Here is a 22,039-nt window from a genome sequence, read left to right as displayed (position 1 = left end):
TTCAAGTCCTTGCACTGGTTACCTATCAGATTTCGAGTCAACTTCAAAATCCTTATCCTCCTTATATACTGTCCTACAACTGGTATTATTGTTCTCCGAATTATTGTACTTGACATGACTTCATTCAGCCTTTCCTGAACGTCTATGACAGGCAGAGTGAGTGCTGTTTCTGGTGCGATCTTTTACAGCTGACATTTCACTGTTTTAAACGAACAAGAAATTAGATTGCTCATAAATCACTTATTCTATATAAACACAGCGTAATTGCCCTCCGAAAATCTTCTTTTTCTTGTTCGTTTTAGAGACCTTGATCGAAACTGATTTTAGATGTCAGAAAGAATTTATTTTCTCTGTATTTCCTACATTGCTTTGTCAAGATTTTAACTTTATATCTAACTTTATATCTAGGCTCAGATTTCAACTATAAATCGTACAGTAATTAATAGCAGTAAATACTGATGTTTATACATAAAAAAGTCATGCCTTGGAGTCATGCAAAAAGTCATGCCTCAAGAGCACAGCAAAGAGTGTATTAAAAGACACTTGTATTTATCAACGCTTTCTTTTCCGTATACCAGATTTTATGGAACCACTTCAGAGGGGTGTCAGCCAGTCAGATTCCAGGATTCGGCACTTTAAAGGAAAAATACACACCGGTATTCCATTTCTCCCTAACGATTTTAAGCATCGAAGTATTTAACTAGCATGTGAAATAGCGTGTGAAAAAGTGGTAGTTTTAAGCTTTTCTGCTAATATAATATGGAATCGATATTGATTTAAATCGTGTTCTGATTTAAATCGCAAACGCGTGTTTAATTATATGTGTTTTTTAATCATAATCAGGCTAATGCAACATAAATTGATACAGTATCTTTGTCTTCTAAGCATCTTAATAAACTTTCAGCATAGCTTTCTACCCGTCAAGATTTATATTTCTTGGGATTTTGGGATCAAACGTGGAAGGATTAGATTATAATCGTTTTTATTTGTCAAATACGTGATTGTATTTCTGAATGTTATGTGACACCTACAGTAGTTCACTGCTTTAAATACATCGAATTAAGAAAGTTATGTGTAGCACTTTAGATCTTTTTTCTGAACCAGGGAAAATCTGATCATGTTTCTCTATAACAATAATAAAAAAAACTTTATTTTACATATCGCCTTTAAAAGTGGCATCTCAAAGCAATACAGTAGATCGAAAAACAGTTAAAAGGGACCAGATTAAATACCAGACAATCGCAAACGCATTTTCAATAAAATTATTTTATTCATTCAGCAGTTTGTGAGAGGAACATCCAGCAGGGAGAGACACACACACCGGTTTTCATTGACAAAATTGGTTTTTTTCAATTCCTTTTGTCTAACAGGAATGTTTTGTTTGTGGACAAACTGTTAGACAAGAGGAAAAGACCGCCTCCTCCTACGAAGCATTAATCGCGTATCTAAGGAAAATTGCAGTATACCTTTGTTCATGCACATCATTATACAGTACAGTATCTCAATTTGTATTTCGATAAAAAAAATCGTTTGCCCAGCCACTACTGTTGTTATTGTTTTTATCCTGTAAAGCGTTTTCTTTTTCTGCGTTTTCCATTTCCTTTTTCTGATCACTCGCTTTCTGGATACACATCTCACCTGTCCTGTTCTTTGTTTTCCTGGTTTGCTGATTATGCCTGCTGCGGTCCACTCCTACCCTCACACCTAAAGAATACTATTTTAAATTTCTTGGCGCAGTTCATTAACCCTTGTATGTGCTGTCCGCGCCCAAAATGCAATTAAAAAAAAGTAAAAAACCGCGCTCAAAATGCAATTTAGAGCTTAATAAGATACACTCCACAGGCAAAATTAAAGACAAAATTAAAGACGATTAAAATCTGTAATCTTTCCACTTGTACTGTGAGTCATCGGACAGTTTCTGCTTTGTGTAAGGATGGTGAGAAAGCTGTGTTCAATGTATTTAAGGGACTCAGAAGTAAAAGAAGATGCTTCATATTGCGTGACTAATTTTAAAAACCAAGTTATAAATGCAGACGCTCCCTCGGTGCCGCGCCGGGTGTAAATATCAAAGTATACATTCCCAACAAGAATTGTACCCATCTGTCATGCAAATAAAACACCTTGAATTGAATTGAGGGAGAGATGGGGGTAGTGGGACAGAGATACTGTAGACAGACTCAAGGCAAATAAGATACTTATGGGTACGCAGACATTCACGACAGCAACATACGAAACGTTTGCACGTACTGTATAGTTAAGTTATTACTTGGTTTTCAAAGTGCAACGAAATACAATATTGTTGTTGCTGCTGTTCTGGTTGTTTTTATCCCGTAAAGCGTTTTGAGAAGCCACCTTTAAAGGCGATATATACTGTAAAACCACTGATTCTTATGGAATGTGTTCCGCGGGAGATTCAAATTTTTATTTATTTATTTTTTAATCGCGTATCTTAGGAAATCTCAGTATAACTTTGTTCATGAACAGTGGCATGTTACATTATCATTCGTTTTTTTAACAAGGCTCGCCAGCTAATGTGAATCGAAACCTGTCTTGCTAGCTTTTAAAGTCGTGCATGTGTAAACTGTACTAGAGGGCATGCAAGTTACTCTGCCCCTTTCAGCGGCAGGGAGTCCCTCTGCTGCAACACACAGCAGACAGAACGGGAGACTATTGCCTTTCATATCTGACACCAGTGAAGTAAAAGGGGTGTCTAAAGGGGTGATTTTAGACCACATTTTAGTTACTTTATTTTGTTTACTTTTAACATTTCTGTAATTTACAGTAGATGTCACAATAGAAGCCCGAAGCCTATTATACTCAGTCTAGCCTTGGATCCTCTGAGTCCCTTGACTCAGTTATTGCATATTAATTTCTTGAGATACGCGATTCCATATTATATTCCCTTTTAATCAAATTCTAAAAGTATGCTTGTTGACTCCGGTATCGCGTTACTTAAAGACTTCGATGCTTAAAATGTTTAGGGAGAAATGGAATACTGGTGTGTATGTTTTCTTTAAAGTACCGAGACCAGCCATATACTGAACGTTTAAGTTCCAAAATTAATATCGTTTATGGACTTCACACGCGTTGCAGTATGCTCCTATTCTTTTTATGCTCAGGCACTAAAATCTCCCTTCTGCTTTGTGTAAGGATGGTATCAAGAGCAATCTTAAGTGGTGAGAAAGCTGTGTTCAATGTATTTAAGGGACTCAAAAGTAAAAGAAGATGCTTCATATTGCTTGACTAATTTTAAAAACCAAGTTATAAATGCAGACGCTCCCTCGGTGCGCTGCTCTGGTGCGCCGGCTGTTACACAGTGCCTGTCTGCCGTAAGCGTTACAATATACATACCCAACACTGCTTGTACCCATCTGTCATGCAAATAAAACACCTTGAATTGAATTGAATTGAGGGGAGAGGGGGGGAATACTAAAGCCAATACTGGCTCAATACCCTCAATGGGCTTTGACGTGCTAATGCGTTGGTTTAACAGTCCGGGTGTGGCAGGCTTCCAATGTCAACTCGACTCGATTGGAAGACAATGAACGTATTTTAGCCCTAAATGAATTAATAGCAAACATGGTTTACATAAAATACATTTTTCCAAGAAAGTTTATAATAATACGATCTATAGTTGAAATCTGAGCCTACTTTAAAAATAAAGGAAAAGCATTTTCAGAGAGTAATCATGCTGTGTTTATGTAGAAAAAGCGATTAGGTTTACGAGCAATCTAATTACCTATTCGCTTAAAACGCTATTAAAAATTTACTCTGTTGCACACACACACACAATAGAAGCAGGCACCGCTGTCAGAAGGGAAGATATGTTCAAAATATCGCAAATATCGATCATGTTGCGATATTTTGAAATATAAAAGTCAATTGATTGTCCATAATATCGCTATTCTATTTTTTCGAAGAAATGTTTCTTAAAAGAAAAGACCAGCACCAGCTGGATTCGAAAACACAACCTGTCAGCTGGTAGTCACGTCTACAAGACAGCTCACATGAACAGGCAGGCGAAACAGCCCTACACAGCCCTGTCGCAGCACACGAATACCATTATTAAATTCTTTAGATACGCGATTCCATATTATATTCCCTTTTAATCAAATTCTAAAAGTATGCTTGTTGACTCCGGTATCGCGTTAGTTAAAGACTTCGAAGCTTAAAATGTTTAGGGAGAAATGGAATACTGGTGTGTATTTTTTTCTTTAAAGTACCAAGACCAGCTATACACTGTATGTTTATGTTCCAAAATTAATATCGTTTATGACCTTCACACGCGTTACAGTATGCTCCTATTCTTTTTATGCTCAGCTACTAAGATTTCCCTTCAGTGGTAAAATTCAATACCTACAACGGGCACAGCAAAGACGTTTACTGTCTTTCTACGACAGACCAACGGACCACGAGTGCCCCTGTCGGTCAACCAATCACGTACTGCGGTGCCCCGCGTCATCTTGCGTCATACTGAGCGACGTCACCTGCGGTACGTGTCTGTAACGCGCACTTTGAATGGCTGCATCTGTATGTGTGGCTAGAATACATTTTGCTGGCACAAAAGCTCAGACAACAGAAAAAGACTGGCCTTTTCTTAGGAACGTTTTAAAGTGCCCCTTTTACTTTTTTATTGTGTGTGTTTATGCTTTTTTGTGTTTCTTGTTGTATATTAAAATTATTCAATTAAAAAGTCCTGTACCTCAAGATATGAATGATACAAGGCATTCATTTGACTTATTCATAGTTTTGTAATTTTAACAAGACGCTACTCAGAATAATGTTAAAATAAAGTTTGAATGGCATTCTATCAAAATTCATACTCATTTTATGTTGAAGCCAGTTTTTGGTACTATGCATCATTTACATCCTTTACATTCAGTTAGTGTGTTTTCTTTAGTTATTCAAATATTTAATAACTAATATTAGATGAATTGTTTAATCACATTACAAATGAAAATAACCCTGTGTTTTACTTTCATAATGTACGTTTTGTCCTATTTTTATTTATCAAGATGCAAGCAGATAAATGCTGAAGATCAATTTGAAAAACTTCTAGATGGAGCAAATTCCATCAAGTTTAGCTACGGATACATACAGAATAAATAAAAAAACATTAAAGCTGAGCACGCTTGGAAAAATTACTGAAAAGTAAAATCCTGTATCTTTCCCCTTGGTTCTTCCCCAGAACCCAGGCTGTCTGAATATTCTGGTGTTTGGTGATTAAATATCTGATTATTTCTGATTCCCTTTTATAGGTCTTGTGGCTACTCTATTTTTTCAAAAAATTTATAGAAGGTCATGTGACCATGATGCTGAATGGTAACCCAGAGTTAGAGCTCCTGTAACCTACCACCTCTTTTCATTTTTTTTATTCCTCTTGTCTTTTTTATTACATTTCTGTTGGCAAGACTTTGGAAGTGGTGTGAATGTAGTAGAAGCAAATTTATCACCCAAAGTTTTCCCACTTAGGAAAAGTCTGAAAACATTCAATTCCTGAAATAGTTTAAATGTCTGCTAATAAAATAATCTTTGGAGGGGCAACAGCAACAGTGGCTTACGAGATACAGTATATAATAAAGACACACATTGCAATTTTGGCAGTTTGCTTTGTGTCTTAATTATTAAGTAGTTGCATTATGAAGAAGCGGGTGAAGGAGCTGTGAACATTTGTTGAACAGGACTGTAATGAATTTAAATGTTTCTAGTTTCTTATAAATTATTTTTCATTGTTGCACTTCAGAGTTAAGTGCTGGGTTGTCTATCTTATTTCAGAGTCAATTATTTTTTAAACTGTCCAGTAATAACCAATTTTTTTGCCTTGATGGGTTTAGGCAAAGCCTGAAATTCCGATGGGAGAAAGCAACCCTAGCCCTACTGAATTTAAGGTAAGGTTTTAACAACACAGAGTGCAACAGATGTCTGTCTCTGATGAGACCGAAATGCCAAGAAAAGATGTGCATACAGTTTGAGCAATCAACAAGTATTTATATGTAGGAGATACAGAAGTGTGAAATTAGAATTTAACATGCTTCTGAACTTCTGTTACAGTAAATAACATATTTTATCCAGAGACATTTACATGTGGTACAATCCTACTCTAAAACTCCTCTGAAATGTAGCATGTAGTGTGTGTTTTGTCATGAAACAATTCTTTCTGGGCCCTATGCAGACGACAAGATCCGGAATTGTGAAGAAACACTGGGGAAAAAGTCATGCAGGAGAGGGTATGGAGACAGGGGGCATGTCCAAGGGGTGCAGGTGTCCAGGGAGAGTGAATCCGGGGCGAACAATCCATGAGTAAATCCAAAGGGGTAATCCAAGACAGAAGGTAGTGTCCAAGGCCAGGGGATCCATCCAGGAGATAAAACCATGAACCGGGTGGGGAATCAGGAACAGAAGGTTAAAAGCATAATGGAGCCAGACACAGCAGGACCTCAGGCTCTCACGAAGTGGAATTCAATGAGGAACCAGGAGTGAGGTCTGCGTCTGGCTTTTAAGGGGGAATGGAAATAGGGAACAGGTGCAGGTAATGGGAGAAAACAAGGAAGGGCTGGAGCGCCCTTAAGAGGAGGGGTTTGCGATCATGACATGATTGAGAGTACCATTGTGCTACATAATTGCAAACCTGCAGTATCTTTCATACCTACAGCACCAAACCAATAAACCACTGAGCACAAATGTGTGTATATACTGTACAGTAATATACAGGTAAAATGCTTTCGATTACTGTTCTGGTTGCATATTTTCCACGAGTATATGATGAAAATAAATATGATGTTATTTTTACATAAGCCATATGTGTTGGCCAAAGGAATATGAAATGATTCATCTGGAGTTTATTAAAAAGACAAGTGCTGAATCACTACATACATAAAACTGCAGAAGAAGGACTTCACTTTGTTATGAGTAATTACACATTATTGGAATCACTTTCAGAATTTCACACTTTCTAGCTGAAAAGCTCTTATTGAGAATGTTGCAGAACAAAATTCCTGTTGTCACTGGACTATAAAGTGGCTTTACAATGAAGCTGTGTTATTGCTAAACACTGTTTTGTGTATGTCTTCCAAAAGGATTGTTGTGGTAACAAAGGTTTACTTAATTTATGGTGCAAACGTCTTACATTATCTGTCATATAAGGTAATTAAATCTACCTTTTCCACAGTTTTATGATAGAAGTTGCATATGTATCAATATTTGATATTAATTACATGAAGAAAAAAAATATTGCCATTTAGATTTTTAGAATTAAATCAGCACTAAATGTATGGATCCTTTTCTAGGACTATTCTAAAAAAATTAACACTAAAACACTGGGGACTACTGTATATTTAGTTGTTCAGTTTATACATGGGCTTTTGAGTGTTATAAAATATGATCTGGATAACTTAGTGTAATCTCTATTTTTTTGCTCGTTATTGTATTTTTATATTAATATGTAAAATAGACTACATATTCTATAAAGGAACAAGTAATTTCAATTCCATGCAGAAAACAGAAGAAATAAAACACAATGTTTCAGCTTTGGAGCCTTCGGGTGTAAGATCACAGTGTACCAGCCAAGGTTTCAAAATAAAAAAACAACAACCTTTGGATGAGAACGTCATGATTGTTATGCAAGGAAGTGAAACATTATAATTTGTTACAATTATGATTATGAGGAGAAAAAAAGTTGTGGTTAACTATAGTTACGGCTAAAGATATCAAAATGGTATTAAAGTTCTTGTTCTTTCCCACTTACAGATCTGCTCCATATTACCTTGCAGGGGAGACAGCAGCCCTCTACCAGTTGTGTGCTGCTTAGGAAGTCCCAGAGCAGCTGCTGACAGGGCCCAGGCTTCAAATTAGGACAGCCTGGGCCATATAGCTTAAGTTTTGCTCTGACTCAGTGACAATATGAGTTGTGTTAATCTGGGAGTCTTAATTGCATTTTTTTCCTTTTACATGCACTCCTACACAGCCACCCTTCAGAACTGACCTTTTACCAGCAAGATAGAAATGAGTAGCTTTCATCCTACACCTTCCTACAGTACCCACAGGAGGGATAGTATTGATTGGGGGACTGACAATAGTCTCAATAACATTGCAATCTCACAGGTGCCCAGCAAGTCACAGTAGTCACTATTTGGATACTATAAGGATGCCCTTACTGCACTGATGTTCCCCAGCCACGACAAAGTACAGTTGTGTGCCACTGCTTAAGGAAATCCCTGTTAAAGTCAGCTAATAACATAATCCAGAATATGTTATACTGCACCTGCTGGTAAAATGTGCTACAGCATGATGATTAGTCAAAGCCCAAGTGCAGTTCTCCATGCAGTAAGGACATGTCTATAAAAGCAGCAAATGGCAAGACCAGTAATTAAAAAGGAAATTTAATTCAGACAGGGCGGAAAGACAGTCTGTTTAGATCCGTCTTTTTGAAAAAACTAAAGTGAGGCTCCCAACCGAAGTAAAAAGTGGGAAGAGGCTGGCGAGTTGGTGTTGTAAAAATAATTTAAAAAAGAGGAAAAAACAAAAAGGCAAGGAAAAGGATGGCGTAACGATACAGCGGTTTGAAGTGTCTTAAGTAAGGTGCCTAATTAATTAGATTGGGAACTAGATTGGTGCCTGATTGGACGTGAGTCAGTTCCAGCCCAGGCAATCTTTGGATGGATCTCAAGGGTGAGAGGGGAATTGGGAGTGGAATCCCCAGATCAACTGAGGGCAATTCAAATGCCAGGCAGGGACCCAGGTTTGCTCTTCGGGCTGTCTTTCCTACCAGTGGACCAAATACTGCGAACAGGGTTGGACTCTTTGTGAATCCAGAATGTGTTTTGGGTCAAGCTCTTCAAAATTTTCCACTGGTGGAGTTGTGGTAGTTATATTTGTAATGGTCAGTGTGGGTATTAAAAAGGATACATGGAATGCTGAGGATGCTTTTTGCAGGGAGCGCAGAAGGGCTAGCCTTAAGTGATAGAATTCACACCTTCTAGGATTTTATATGGGCCAATATAATGTTTTATATGGGCCAACTTACAAGAGGGCAGTCTGAGTCAAAGGTGTCTGGTCAAAAGCCGTTGCCCTGGCAAGAGGTGGAGCATCTCACCAATGACGGTTGGCTGCCTTCTCTTGTCGCTGCACTTACTGTATAACCCTTCAAACTCCCTCCAGGTCTCTAGCTGCTTGGTACATTTGTCGATTGTGCCAATAGTCAAAGGTGAGGAGGTTGAAACCCATACTGCCATTCAAATGGAGATTTCCCTCTGGAGGTATTCATTAAAGTATTTTGAGAAAACCAGGCCCAAGGAAAAAGGGGTTCCCAATCGTCCTGAAATGTGGATATATGACAGCACAGATATGTTTTGAGGCTCTGATTCACCCATTTGGTTTAGCTGTTGGTCTCCAGGTGGTATCCTGATGAAAGATCAACTTGTATTTCAGTTTTCGACAAAAGGCCTCCTAGAAAACAAATTGGGGTTACATACATGGGAATCCATGGAACCAGAACACCTATTCAATTTAAATTACAGCCATTCAGGCAGAGTTACGAAGTGGTTGGCTTTGGAAAACCAGTTGTCAATGGTGAAAATTACAGAATACCCCTAAAAACAGGGAAAACAGTAATGAAATCCAAGGAAATGTGCTGCCACGGTCGATCAGAGATGGACAAATTTCTAGATTACCCCATTGAAGGATGTCCTTCTGGTTTGTGTCAGGATATATTTTTAGGCAGAACTTTTTATATAGCCAGTGGACTGGGCTGCAGTGACCTTTTGGTCGACTTCTAACGGTGTCACTCCAGTAATTCAATCAGGACAGGGTGATAGGGCCACAATCATGCTGAAACGTCAATTGAATCAATGGTAATAGGGCACTGGTCTTAACTTTTTTGCTTCCTGCTCTACATGAGATGTTAAAATTGAACCAGGGATAGAAAAGGAATCACTGCTTCTGTTGAAGGTGTAAACATTTATCCACCGGAAGATATTCCAGATCCTTGTGGTCAGTACAGTATATACCATGAACGGATGGCCCCTTTCTTGTTAAATCTGTGATAGGAGCCACAATCATGTTGGAACGTCAGTTGAATCAACGGGAATAATTGTGGATCCCACAAAGCACTGAATTTTTTTACAGTTTTTAGTAGAGGCTAGTCTTTCACCTGTCACCTTGACAAGCCACCTCATGGGGATCCATCTGAAGTCCAGAAAGTGACAAGATATGTCCCAGGATACTATCACGGATATGTAAAAAAAAAATCTAATTTTGCATATAGGTGGTTTTCCCGATGGAGTTGGAAGACCTGCCGAACTTGTTGAATGTATTCTCGGGAATTATGAGAAAAAGTCAAAATATTGTCGAATTAGGCCACCACAAATTTGTCCAAAATGTGTAAATACAATTTTGAAAACCGACTGAGTAATTACATGATCCAAAAAGCATAAGTAGGTATTCATAGTGTCCTGATTGGTTGTTAAAAGCCCTCCTCTGCTTGCCTCCTTCTAGGTGATCAAATTCCACATCAAGTTACAGTATATGCCCCCTGTAGGCTGATCTTTGAAAAGATGGTCACCTGGCTGGCCCTTTCTAAGAGAGATGTTAGTAATCGAAGGGGGTACCTGTTCTTTTGAGTGATTTTATTTCACCCCATGTAATCAATGCAGTGGCCAGATGTCTTTTTTGGGCAGAAAAAAAACAGCTGCCACAGGTGGTGATGAGCTTAAGATGAAGCCTATTTAAAGGTTTTCTTTAATGTAGTCTTTAATGGCTTTGGATTCTGGGGTCAAGAATGAGGCAATCTTATTCATGGTATGGTGGAAGACTTTAAGTTTTTTTTTTTTAAACATCAATTTTTTAATTTAAAAATCAGTCTTGATAGTGTTTAGGCAGACTGGACAGATCTATTACCAGAGCTCCTATTAGGGGTTCGAATGCCAAGCAGTTTATTTGGCAATTTTATCCCCAGAAGGTTAGTTGCTGGGTAGTCCAGTCCTGAATGGGATTATGTTTCTTTAATCATGGGAATCTGATGATGAGTAGGCAGCGAGGAGATCTGAAACACAATAGTTCAATGATTTATTTATGTAATACTCCCCCAATTAGCCTGAGCGGTTTGGTTTTCAGCCTTACCATATCTATCGTGGACCTGTCTACTGTATGTATTGGATCGCCAGGCCTGGAAAACAGGGTTTAAAGGGTATTTAGATTTTTAGTGTTGTTGATATGTCTATGAAATTCCCCACTACGCCAGAGTCAATGAAAGCCTCTGCTTGTCATTAGGGCTAGAGGGAGTCTGATGGAGCTGAGAGGAGATTTAGTTGCCCTGCTCCGTAGACACTCATCTTCTTCTACTAGATGGACATGTTTCCTGAAGAGTCGGACAGTTCCTCAGCTGATGACATTTTGCCCCATGTAAGCACAGAGTCCGTCCTGTTTATGCTTCTTTCTTCTGGAGACAGGCCATCTTCCTGAGCTGCATCAATTCCTCAGTTGGTAGCTGGTCTGTTCCTGAGTTCTTTTGGGAAGAGGTGATCAATGAAGGGAAGGTTTTTGTGTCTGGGATTTTTTCACCCAAGTTAACCCATGGCCTTTCTCTTGGCAACATTCCCTCAGATGAATATCCAGACGAATTATCAGGGTTGAAAAGCAGGAGGTACTGACAGTGAGGAGATTGCCTGCATCATCTCCCTCATTTGTCTCATGATATCCAGCATGCTACCCATTTCAGAATTTCTCTCTTCTTGCTGGTGCAGGGCCGCTTTATGATGAGAAGGAATTCTAGCCATTTCTTTATGTCCCTTTGGAGATCTTTCTTGTAGCACAGTCATTCTATTATACTGGAGCCGCTCGTAAGGTGTGCTGCAGCATGATGATCCCATTGGAGATCTTTCTTGTAGCACAGTAATTCTGTTATACTGGAGCCGCTTGTAAGGTGTGCTGCGGCATGATGATTGGCTGAAGCACAAGTGCAGTTCTCAGTGAAGTGCAAAAGATATTTCTATAGAAGCGGGGAATGGAAAGACCAGTAGTTAAAAGGAAGATGTGATGCAGGCAGGAGGAGGAAAGATTCTGTTTAGATCTGTCTATTTGGAAAAAGAAAAGGGAAGCTTCCAGCCAATATAAAAAGTAAAAATAATAAAAAAAGAAAAAACAAAAAGGCAAGGACAAGGAAAAAACATAGCAACCAGATAGTTGCACAGGAAAACAAGGGAACAGAATGTAGTAGATTACTAGGAAAAGAGAAGAAAATACTTGCATAAGTATTTGTCATGGAGGTCGGAAGGGACGAACGGTGGAATGGCAGGAGAGCAGAAAAAGACCCTATGCGTAGCGGCGGGACATGGGTTAGCCCGGGCTCAGCAGTTCAGGAGTCGAATAGAAACCTATGCCCTCAGGCAGCAGACGTGGGGCAACCTGGTGCTAGGCGGGTCTCAGGACATCCGAACGTCAATGCTGAGCGAAGAGGAATGAGTGACCCGGAAATATATAGCCCAAGTAAGAGCAAACTGAGATGAGTATATAGTTGTGTGTAGTACAAGCTACAGATGCAGAACAAATTTCACAGAAGTCATAATTTTAGTTAGTGTTATCTGCCCTTACATTCTGATGGAGTATCAGCTTAGGATATCCCCATGTATAAAATGTACTTTTGATAAGACACAAAATAAAACCAAATAAATATAAACCAATTGTCACTATCCAGAAAAGGTTAGGTTGTGCTTACTTTATAATCTTACTTAGTAAAAGACTTTCAGATACTGTAGCTGTTTTGGAAAATGGCTTATCAAACTAATAAATCCATTTAGATTGGAGAGAATGAAGGGCACTGAACGTGAAATAATATAAAGAATATGGATAGTCTGGCTGAAAACTAGTAAATTTCTTTACTCTTCCTTTAAGCCAGCTGTTTTCTTAAGGTGTTAATGATGAGATTTCACTCTTACTCCATGAAGTCACAAAAGGTAAAAATGTTTAATGTATTATATTGTATGTATCATTCCTATTGATTTAATGATTATAATACAATTTGTTTAACTGTAAAGCCAAAATAATAGATTTGACTGTGCTGTCGCAACAAACAGTGTATGAAACGCACTGCATATTTATAAGAAGAAATAGAGGTACTGTATATTCAGTGCAGTAATGTAAAAAGAAGAAAAAACATTGTTTTGCCTGTGGATGTTTTTCATTGTTTTTCAGATGTTCACAAGAAGGCTCCGTAACTGAAATTAAATGTATCTTCTCATTATTTTTCAGCATGGAATTGACCTCTACTTGCTCCTATTCAGCCCATGCTGATGCAGCTCCCCACTTAAATCTGATACTTCAGGATTGGTGGTGACAACAAACTGGCTCTTTTTACTTAATTCAAAGTCCAATGATATTCCTTCATAAAGGCTGAACGGACAAAATCTTTGACTTTGGGGTACCGAGCGTACAGCTGATATTGTTTGTCCTCTGAAAGGAGGTGGTTTATATATTGATTTACTGGAAACCACCAAATGTTCCAGTTGCCTTTCAGACAGTAGTTTTCTTGTGACCAGGATTTCAAAGTTTTCTCAGAGGTTTTAGTTTCCTTCAGTAGCACTTCCGTGTATAGCAAGCAAAACAAAAGGAGAAAACCATTAATTTGTAAAGATGATAATTATAAAATTCATTGGCAGTATAATGGCTCAAAGAAGATGAAGTAAGCCTGAACCACACTCTCCTGTAGTATAATTGCGACAGTTATTTTCACACATTTTCTCAAACAAAATCCAAACAAGAATGAAGAACTACAAGGAAAGAAGTTTTGGTTTGGAGAGGAAATATTTAAAGTAGCCAGAATCTTCTCCAGGTACACTTTTAGTTTAATCCATATATTACCTAGATAATTGTATACAGGAGACAATCACAGGTTAAAGTAAAAAAATGGGAATAGATGGCAGGTCAGGTGAAATCTGGAAAGTTGCATTGGCCAAAAACAGGACACAAAATCTTGAGTATCCATTTACAAGAGACTGACAGAAAGAAAGCGAAATCAGACTGAGGATCAGTATAGCTTGAGACAGTGGAGATGAGAGCAGAGAAAAAAACTAGCTTAGTGAACTACTGTAGAGCTCACACATGTTCATGTTCATTTTCATGAAAGCTTACACAGAAAACTTACAATATAACAGACAGCTCCATAACACTAGTTAGTGAAAACAGGGATCAAAACAGAAATAACTGGGAAAAAATGGTGGGGAATTATTCAAGCTCAAGGCTGTCATTAAGTAAAGAGATACTGTAGCTGGGGAATATACAGTATGATTAGCCAAAACTGGCAGGTTAGGTAATATATGGTCAGAGTGAGAGAGGGGAGGAGACATTACTAACAGATATTACTGAACAAAGAGAACCCAGGGACATACTGTACAGTAGCATGATTATATTTAGGTAACTACCAAGCACTATGGAAAGTTAATTCTGTGTTAAGGATTGGATGACTCCAGTTTCTTATTTCTGTGTGAAAAGTAACACTTCGTAACCTGTATATTTAAACTTTATTAAGTGGATTTATATTTTAGTGAATCAATGTCAAAAGTTTCCTATTGACTTGCTTTGCATTTTTCAATATACCTAAGATGATTTAGTTACAGAGGCATTTTATTTGTCATATCCTTTAATAATCAAACATTTCTCGGGAAGTGGAAATTTTGTATGTAATATAAAATTATTAATAGTAGCAAATTTCTACAACTGTAAGTAGTTCAATTGTAATGCCATTTTTTTTGTTTTTCAAAGAGAAACCAAAATATATCTCAAAGACACTTAGTAAGCTCTCCTCTTATTACTATCCTCATAATCACCCCAAAAAGGTCTCTCTGTATGCTTTTTACAGGTTTGTAGAGCTTTTAAGGGTATCAACCAAGTTCTAGTTTGTATTTCTCAGAACTCTTTGTTTTATATACCGCCAATAGCTAATAACCTTTAGCATATTTTAACATGGCAAACGTTACCATACTGACAATTTTACCATTTAATATGACAACAGTCAATGATTAACTAATGACATTTTTATCAATGGGGCAGGGCTGTGGCTCTGTGGCTATGGATCTGCACCTGTGGCTGGAAGGTTGCTTGTTCGTACCCCATGGCTTGTAGAGGAATCCTTCTCCTTTGGGCCCCTGAGCAAGGTCCTTAACCGCAACTGCTCCAGGATGGCCATATAAATGGCTGACCCTGTGCTCTGACCCCAAGCCTCTCTCTCTGTCTGTGTGTCTCATGCAGAGCAAACTGGGGTATGCGAAAAGACAAATTCCTAATACAAAAAAAATTATACAGTATATGGCCAAAAAAGTGATCTGATATGCAAAGGTAATAAAAATTCCTAGCAGTATTTGAACTAAGTGTTCTCCATAGTCTTCTTTCTGTCTTTCTTCTGGGTTCGAGCCAATGCAGTGAGGCACGAACTAATTCTGAGTTTTTAAGTCGCAATTCTGAGTTTTTAAGTTGCAATTCTGAGATATGAAGTCGCAATTCTGAGTTTTTAAGTCGCAATTCTGAGATACTAAGTCGCAATTGCAAGATACCATAGCGCGTTTTTTTTTACTCCCTTGCAGAAATGGGCTTCCATATGTTGGAGTAGGGCACTGGGGAGACATTCATTGTCAAAAAGACAGGTATTACATACAGTAGAGTAATAATGTTAGACAAGGATAGATCATGCTGTACCCACCCAGGATGCTTTCAAGAAATTACTAGAGTTACAGTCCACCTCCTCCATAGGTAAAAAGTACTATGTCCATGTACTCATTCATATCCTTAACACATCCCAGTACAACAATTCACTTACAGTATATAAGTTAAAAAACACATCCATATATTATCTGCTTAGCAAATGCCCCTATGACTTACAATGTTTGCAAAGTTTTACATTGGGTACAAAGAGAAATTTAGATACAGTATAAGCAAATAAAATAAAATGGACTACCGTACTGTACAAAAGTCTTAGATTCTTAGATACAATCAGGAGGCACATTATATGTATGTTAGCAGCATCAATACATTACTTAAAACCTCCACTAGTGTATTCTAGTATTCTACTATTACAACTTTCTTAATACAGGCAGCTTATTTTGGGAACTTATAAACTTATTTTTTATTAGCAATTTTTAATTCACATTGATCCGAATCTTTAAAACATGACCAAGACAATTTATGATAAACTATGCATGAGTAACCAATACAAAGCATAGCAGTACCTTAATTGATTGCATTCACTAATCAGATTGAACTGGTTAACTGAAGTGTACTTAACATCATTCGTACCTCCCTACACATCCATAAACATAAAAGATTACTTCTGTGCTATAGAATACCAATCAGGATAATCTATACACTGTCAACAAAATGGCTAAAACTTCAGTAGAAGAGTTACATAGAATTATCTAAAGAAACACATCAAGTGTAAAGGGTTCAACAATATAAAAAGTCTAAGACTTTAACAGCGCCGTCGATATACAGTATACAGATCCAGCCATTCAGAATGAGGGGGGATACTGCAGTAGTTTGGAGTTCAGTGGCTTCGGAGTTCAGCAGCTTCTGCCAGGTGGAGCAGTGAAAGTTTAAAGTGGTGTGTGGAGTATTTGGGCTGTGGCCAGAAAATCACCTGGTTTTGAATTACAGTCAATACTGAGGGGACGATATTTTTCCAATTATAGAATTTATACTGTTTAGACTTTTATTCATTTTAGACTGTGTATTACAGCATGTTAATTATAAAAAATATAAAAAAGAGTTTATTATTGTACTGTAGCTTGTGAATGTGATGTGCCTCTTTCAGTTTTTTTTAACATCACTTTATTAACCCTTTACAATTTCTTGCATTAGGAATTATCTTTTCACATACCCCAGCTTGCTCTCCATGAGACACACACAGATAGGGAGAGAGCCCAGGGTCTGCCATTGTACAGCACCCCTGGAGCAGTTGGGGTTAAGGGCCTTGCTCAGGAGCCCAACAGAGTAGGATTCCTCTGCCAGCTGCAGGATTTGAACCAGCAACCTTCCAGCCACAGGCACAGATCCTTAGCCACAGAGCTACCACTCCGCCCTTTACCTTTTTGAGGTTTACATCCACAAAGAGAAAATCCAAAGGTCAATTTTGATAGAGGAAAATAAAAACAGTAGTATAATGTAATACATACCTAATGTACACACAGTAGATGATAGTGGTAGCTAAATATAAAAAAGGTTATATACTGTACTGTACATAAAAAGTAAAACAAGTGGTGTTTAAATAACAGCAAGGGGTGTTTTTAATACCATCTACTGTGTGTACATTAGGTATGTATTACGTTATACTACTGTTTTTAATTTTCACTACCAAAATATACCATTGGATTTTCTCTATGTGGATGTAAACCTGAAAGAGGCACATCACGTTCACAAGCTACAGTATAATAATACTTTTTTATATATCCAACTGAGCAATCTTGCTTTTATAAAATATATCTACTTTTTAATTAGTTCAATATTTAACATGCTGTAATACACAGTTTAAAATTAATAAAAGTCTAAACAGTATACAATTTCAATTCTATAACTGGAAAAAAAATGTTCCTCCGCATTGACTGGGATAAAAAAAAAACAGGCATTTTCTGGTGACAGCCCAAATACACATGCCACGTTAAACTTTCACTGCTCCACCTGGCAGTTTTACAAACTTGTGCAGCCCCACAACTGAGTGCTTTAAAAAAGCTGTGGTACCCCAAAGCCAATGAACTGCAGACGTATCCCCCGCTCATTCTGAATGGCTGGATCTGTATACTTATAATGTACAGTATTTAAAAAAACAGGTCAAGCATTTATGGTGCATATCAGGATTCAATTTAACCCCTTGAGCTTCAGAGCTTAAACCTCAATTTTTTTATTTATCTTACTTAGTACACACATTTAAAAGAAATACCCAAAAGAAAAGAAGATAAAGAAATAAACATTTTTCCTTTTTGTCTTCAAAAGTCAGTATTACAAAAAATATCACATAAAAAGGCACAATGTTTTTCCTATGCTTCTCCAATATGTCTTCTACTACTGGAAAAAACTCTGAAGCAGATAGAACAAAAAAAATCTTTATGAGGTATTGTAAAGCCAGGTCTTGACACGGTTAACTTCCAAAATAAAATGATGATAAAATTGTAAAGAGAAAAATAAGAGTTATATTTTTATTTAAAAGTTATTTTAGGCTATAAAAACAACCTTTCTAGCTTTAAGGAGGAAAGTTGATAAGAAGCAGAAAAAAGAGGACAAGGGTCTTTGTTCTTTGCTTGATTGACAGGCAGAGACAAAAGAACATTTGTGTGAACTTTTGCAAGTTTTTTGCTTCAAGCTGTATTATAGCAAGGTATAAACCTCTTCTAAATCTCTGAATGGTCAGATATTAATTTATTGAATGATAAATTGTTTTTCCTATCAGGGTAGCCAAATTACAGCAGGTTAGTCTGAGTCTTACCCCCATTGTACAGTAAGTGCACACTCTTGATTCACGCAGGCTTATGATGAGACATTGTAGTTTTCTATATTTCAGCAAAGCTTTGCTTTTGTAATGATATTTTAATGCAATTTTTTACACATTTACTGGTAAAATGTGTAATAGTGCATGTATGAGATATCGGCTTACTTCAGATAAATATTGTGCTGTTTTTATATGAAGGACCTTTTGTAATTTTTTTGTTTCACTGTTAACAATGCAAACATTTCACTTTATGGTGTTGACCCACCAGCAGTGGTGTGCAATATTATAAGGAGACACAGTATCCAAAGGTTCCTATGCTTATCCTAAACCAGTGATTGAATTGGCCTGTCATGTCTCAGGATAGAGATCCATAAAAAATACAGATGCAACACCAAAAGACCCACTACTGTTTGTGAAAGTGCTAAAAAATTAGAAACCTTCTGGGACAAAATGACCATATCTTATCCAAAGCCATAGACATCCCTTTTCCTATCTTCCTTCACTTACTAAAGTACTAGGAAAAGTTGTTGCCAACCAGCTCTCAGCTCAACTCCTCAGACCTGCTAGAATCATGAAAAAATTAGGGGTTTTGTTCTGGTAACAGTACTGAGGCTATTTTGTTGGGAGTCTGTAATAACCTCCATTAATCTATACTTTGTCATATGGTTTGTATGGTTATATAAGGGGGTTATATATACAGTATATACAGTAGAGTAGGGGTGTGTCAGTGAGAAGCAGAGGTTGGAGTTTATGCAGGGGGTTCACTTTGTGAGCTGTTGAGTGGTGGTAGCCACCTTCTCAAAAGCAGTTTTTGATTTATGTTGTATTAGCATTCATATGCTTTTGAGAAGCCTTTTATTTTTTGTTCCTTTATTAAAAAATAAAAGTCAAGAAGCCTCCTTTAAAATATAGTTATTTTCCAAGGTCCCTGATGAGAGCTACAGATGCTGCATTTGATATCATGAATCATGAATGATTGTTAAAACACCTACAGTTGCATATTGACCTTTCGGAGAAATCCTTACTTTGGTCTGTCTTTTCTGCAGTATAATTTTGTTTCAGTTAAATAAGCAATTCAGAACTATTTCATGTGGTGCACCCCAATGTTCTGTCTTGGAATTCTAACTATTCAGGGCATTCGTGCTACTTCTTTTTGATTTTAGCAAATATAAATATTATATAACCAAGATTCTCAGACTGTTTAAAGCTGGCGTCACATTACATAACTCGACACGACTTCTAGCTGGAGAGCATGTCAAATTTAACGACTGCGGTTGCTGAATCTCGCTGCCTTTTCTGTCCTAGAGGGTGTCAAATTATACAAGTAGGAATCACAGGGGGTGACTAATTACACGATTTCCTCACGACTTTTCATCATGGTTCCAAATCTCGTATTGCGCCACTAAAAGTACCGTGAGGTCACCTCATTTTGGCAGCCAATCAATGAGGAGCACCATACAAAAGTAAATAAACAAAAAACACGAAACAACAAACATAAAACATCGAACAGACATCTGTGCTGTCTCCAAAGTTCAACAAGCCTCTCCTCCACTTGCACAGTCCAAAACACCCGCTTTCCTTCTTTCCTTGCAGCTGCATTGTATGCATTGTACTTGCTCATTGGGTGTTGACTGTCACAGACACAAGAGCTCACCCCACGACTTGCGACTCGCTACAAGAAAATCAAACCAGTTTGTTTTTATCATAGCGAGTCGCAGAGAGTCGTAGGGGCTGTTAAGTCCACTATGACTGAGTCGCTGGGGGTGTCACATTAACTGATGGTAATGGGCGCGCGCTGCAACTCTCTACAACTCGCTGTGACTTTCTTACGATTATGTAAGTAAAGGCTATGACTGAAAATCCTAGGAAAAGTAGTGTAGTGTGATTCCGGCATAACTGAAATCAATTCATGAATGGCCATCCATTGTATGAATTTAAACTCAGACAAAACTGTGAGAGTGCTGATAGTCTCGAATATGAAGGATGGCCTTTCACAGCACTTTTATTCTGATGTCCCTTTCTTAAGAAGTGAAGAAGAAATCTTTCATTTGGTTATCTTAATCCTGTGACTGGAACTGCTGTCCTTTGCCTAATAACAAGAGGAAGCATGCAGAATTGCTGGTTCATGCTTTCATTAGTTCCTGCTTTAAATTTATCTATCTAGTTTTTTCACAAACTCAAAAGGATAAATTTTTATCAGAATGCCACTGAAAGTTTTTTTATATACTTACTGGTCTGATCACATTGCTTTGGTGCTGAGGCCTTTACACCAATTGCCTTTGACTTTAAGAATTGACTATACAGTTGCTAATAACATATAAAGTTCTCCATGGACCAGGGCCCTTCTATTTTTAGAAGCTTTGCATTCTTAGCCCATGCATTGTACCAGAATACTATCTTCAGCTCTCTGTTACTATTTTCAACATGGGGAAATATGGAACCAGAGTTGAGGCCACATCAACCATATTCATAACCTTCACAACCGTAACTTGGTTTGTAGTCAGCTGTTCTTCCTGTTTCATCTACAGTATGTCTGAACCCTAATTGATCATTTAATCATGTCTGGCCAGAGCCATACCTTAAACAAGCAAGATTATCTCTCTTGACACACTGTACTATAGCTTTGCTAAACATCAATCACAAAACAGAGCATATATACTTTATCTATTTAGCCACACCACGAGACTTTCCTTTCAGTGTCAATGTAGTCCCTCCAAGACTTTTATCACTAAAAACATTGATGTACCACCAGACATTACCAGTTATTCTAAACCTGCATAGAAAATATTTCTGAGTGATTAACCTTTTTATAGAGGAATCATTTTGCAGTCATTTGGATTTGATTCCTCTCATAACCTTATGCAAATGCAGAACCTCCCTCATTTTAATGGCCTAAACTAGTATTGACACTCCAGCTCGAACTGTTCAATTGTGAAAGAAGTAACCTACTACTGTATGTACTGTAAATTTATAATGAATTTGCCATGCACTTTTTCAAAACTTCATACATTTGTATCTAATGATTTTCAGCAGTATTTGAGATCACCACACATCTTCCAGAAACACAGAAAGTTATGTTTCTGTTATGTTAGTTATGAACTTAGTTTATTGCTAGCAGCCATATCACCCTGCAACTCACAACTAGTACCACACTGAAACTAAGCTGGTGTAAGCCTGGCCGGTACCTGGATGGGAGACCTCCTGGGAAAAACTAAGGTTGTTGTTAGTGGGGCCAGCAGGGGGCACTCACCCTGCATTCTGTGTGGGTCCTAGTGCCCCAGTAGAGTGACAGGGACAATATACTGTGAAAAGGCACTGTCCTTTGGATGAGATGGAAAACTGAGGTCCTGACTCTCTGTGGTCATTAAAAATCCCAAGGCGTTTCTCAAAAACAGTAGGGATGTAACCCCGGGGTCCTGGCCAAATTTCCCATTGGCCCTTACCAATCGTGACCTCCTTACTGTACTACTGTAATCCCCATCTATAAATTGGCTTCATCACTCTGTTCTCCTCCCCACTGATAGCTGATGTGTGGTGAGCGTTCTGGTGCACTATGGCTGCTGTCGAATCATCCAGGTG

The 22,039-nt window shown here is 37.8% G+C and overlaps 1 protein-coding gene across 1 annotated transcript in view; it reads right to left on the bottom strand.

The window, feature by feature from the left end:
- tmem121aa (transmembrane protein 121Aa) overlaps window positions 1-22,039 on the bottom strand; it is a 160,336-nt gene that overhangs the window by 67,976 nt on the left and 70,321 nt on the right. The gene's annotated exons all lie outside the window — the stretch shown is intronic.

Source organism: Atractosteus spatula, chromosome 9 (genome assembly GCF_055471065.1).
Source record: "Atractosteus spatula isolate fAtrSpa1 chromosome 9, fAtrSpa1.hap1, whole genome shotgun sequence".
Classification (NCBI taxonomy): Eukaryota; Metazoa; Chordata; class Actinopteri; order Semionotiformes; family Lepisosteidae; genus Atractosteus; species Atractosteus spatula.
The sequence above is the reverse complement of the archived record's forward strand: the minus strand, read 5'-3'. Positions and strand labels throughout refer to the sequence as shown.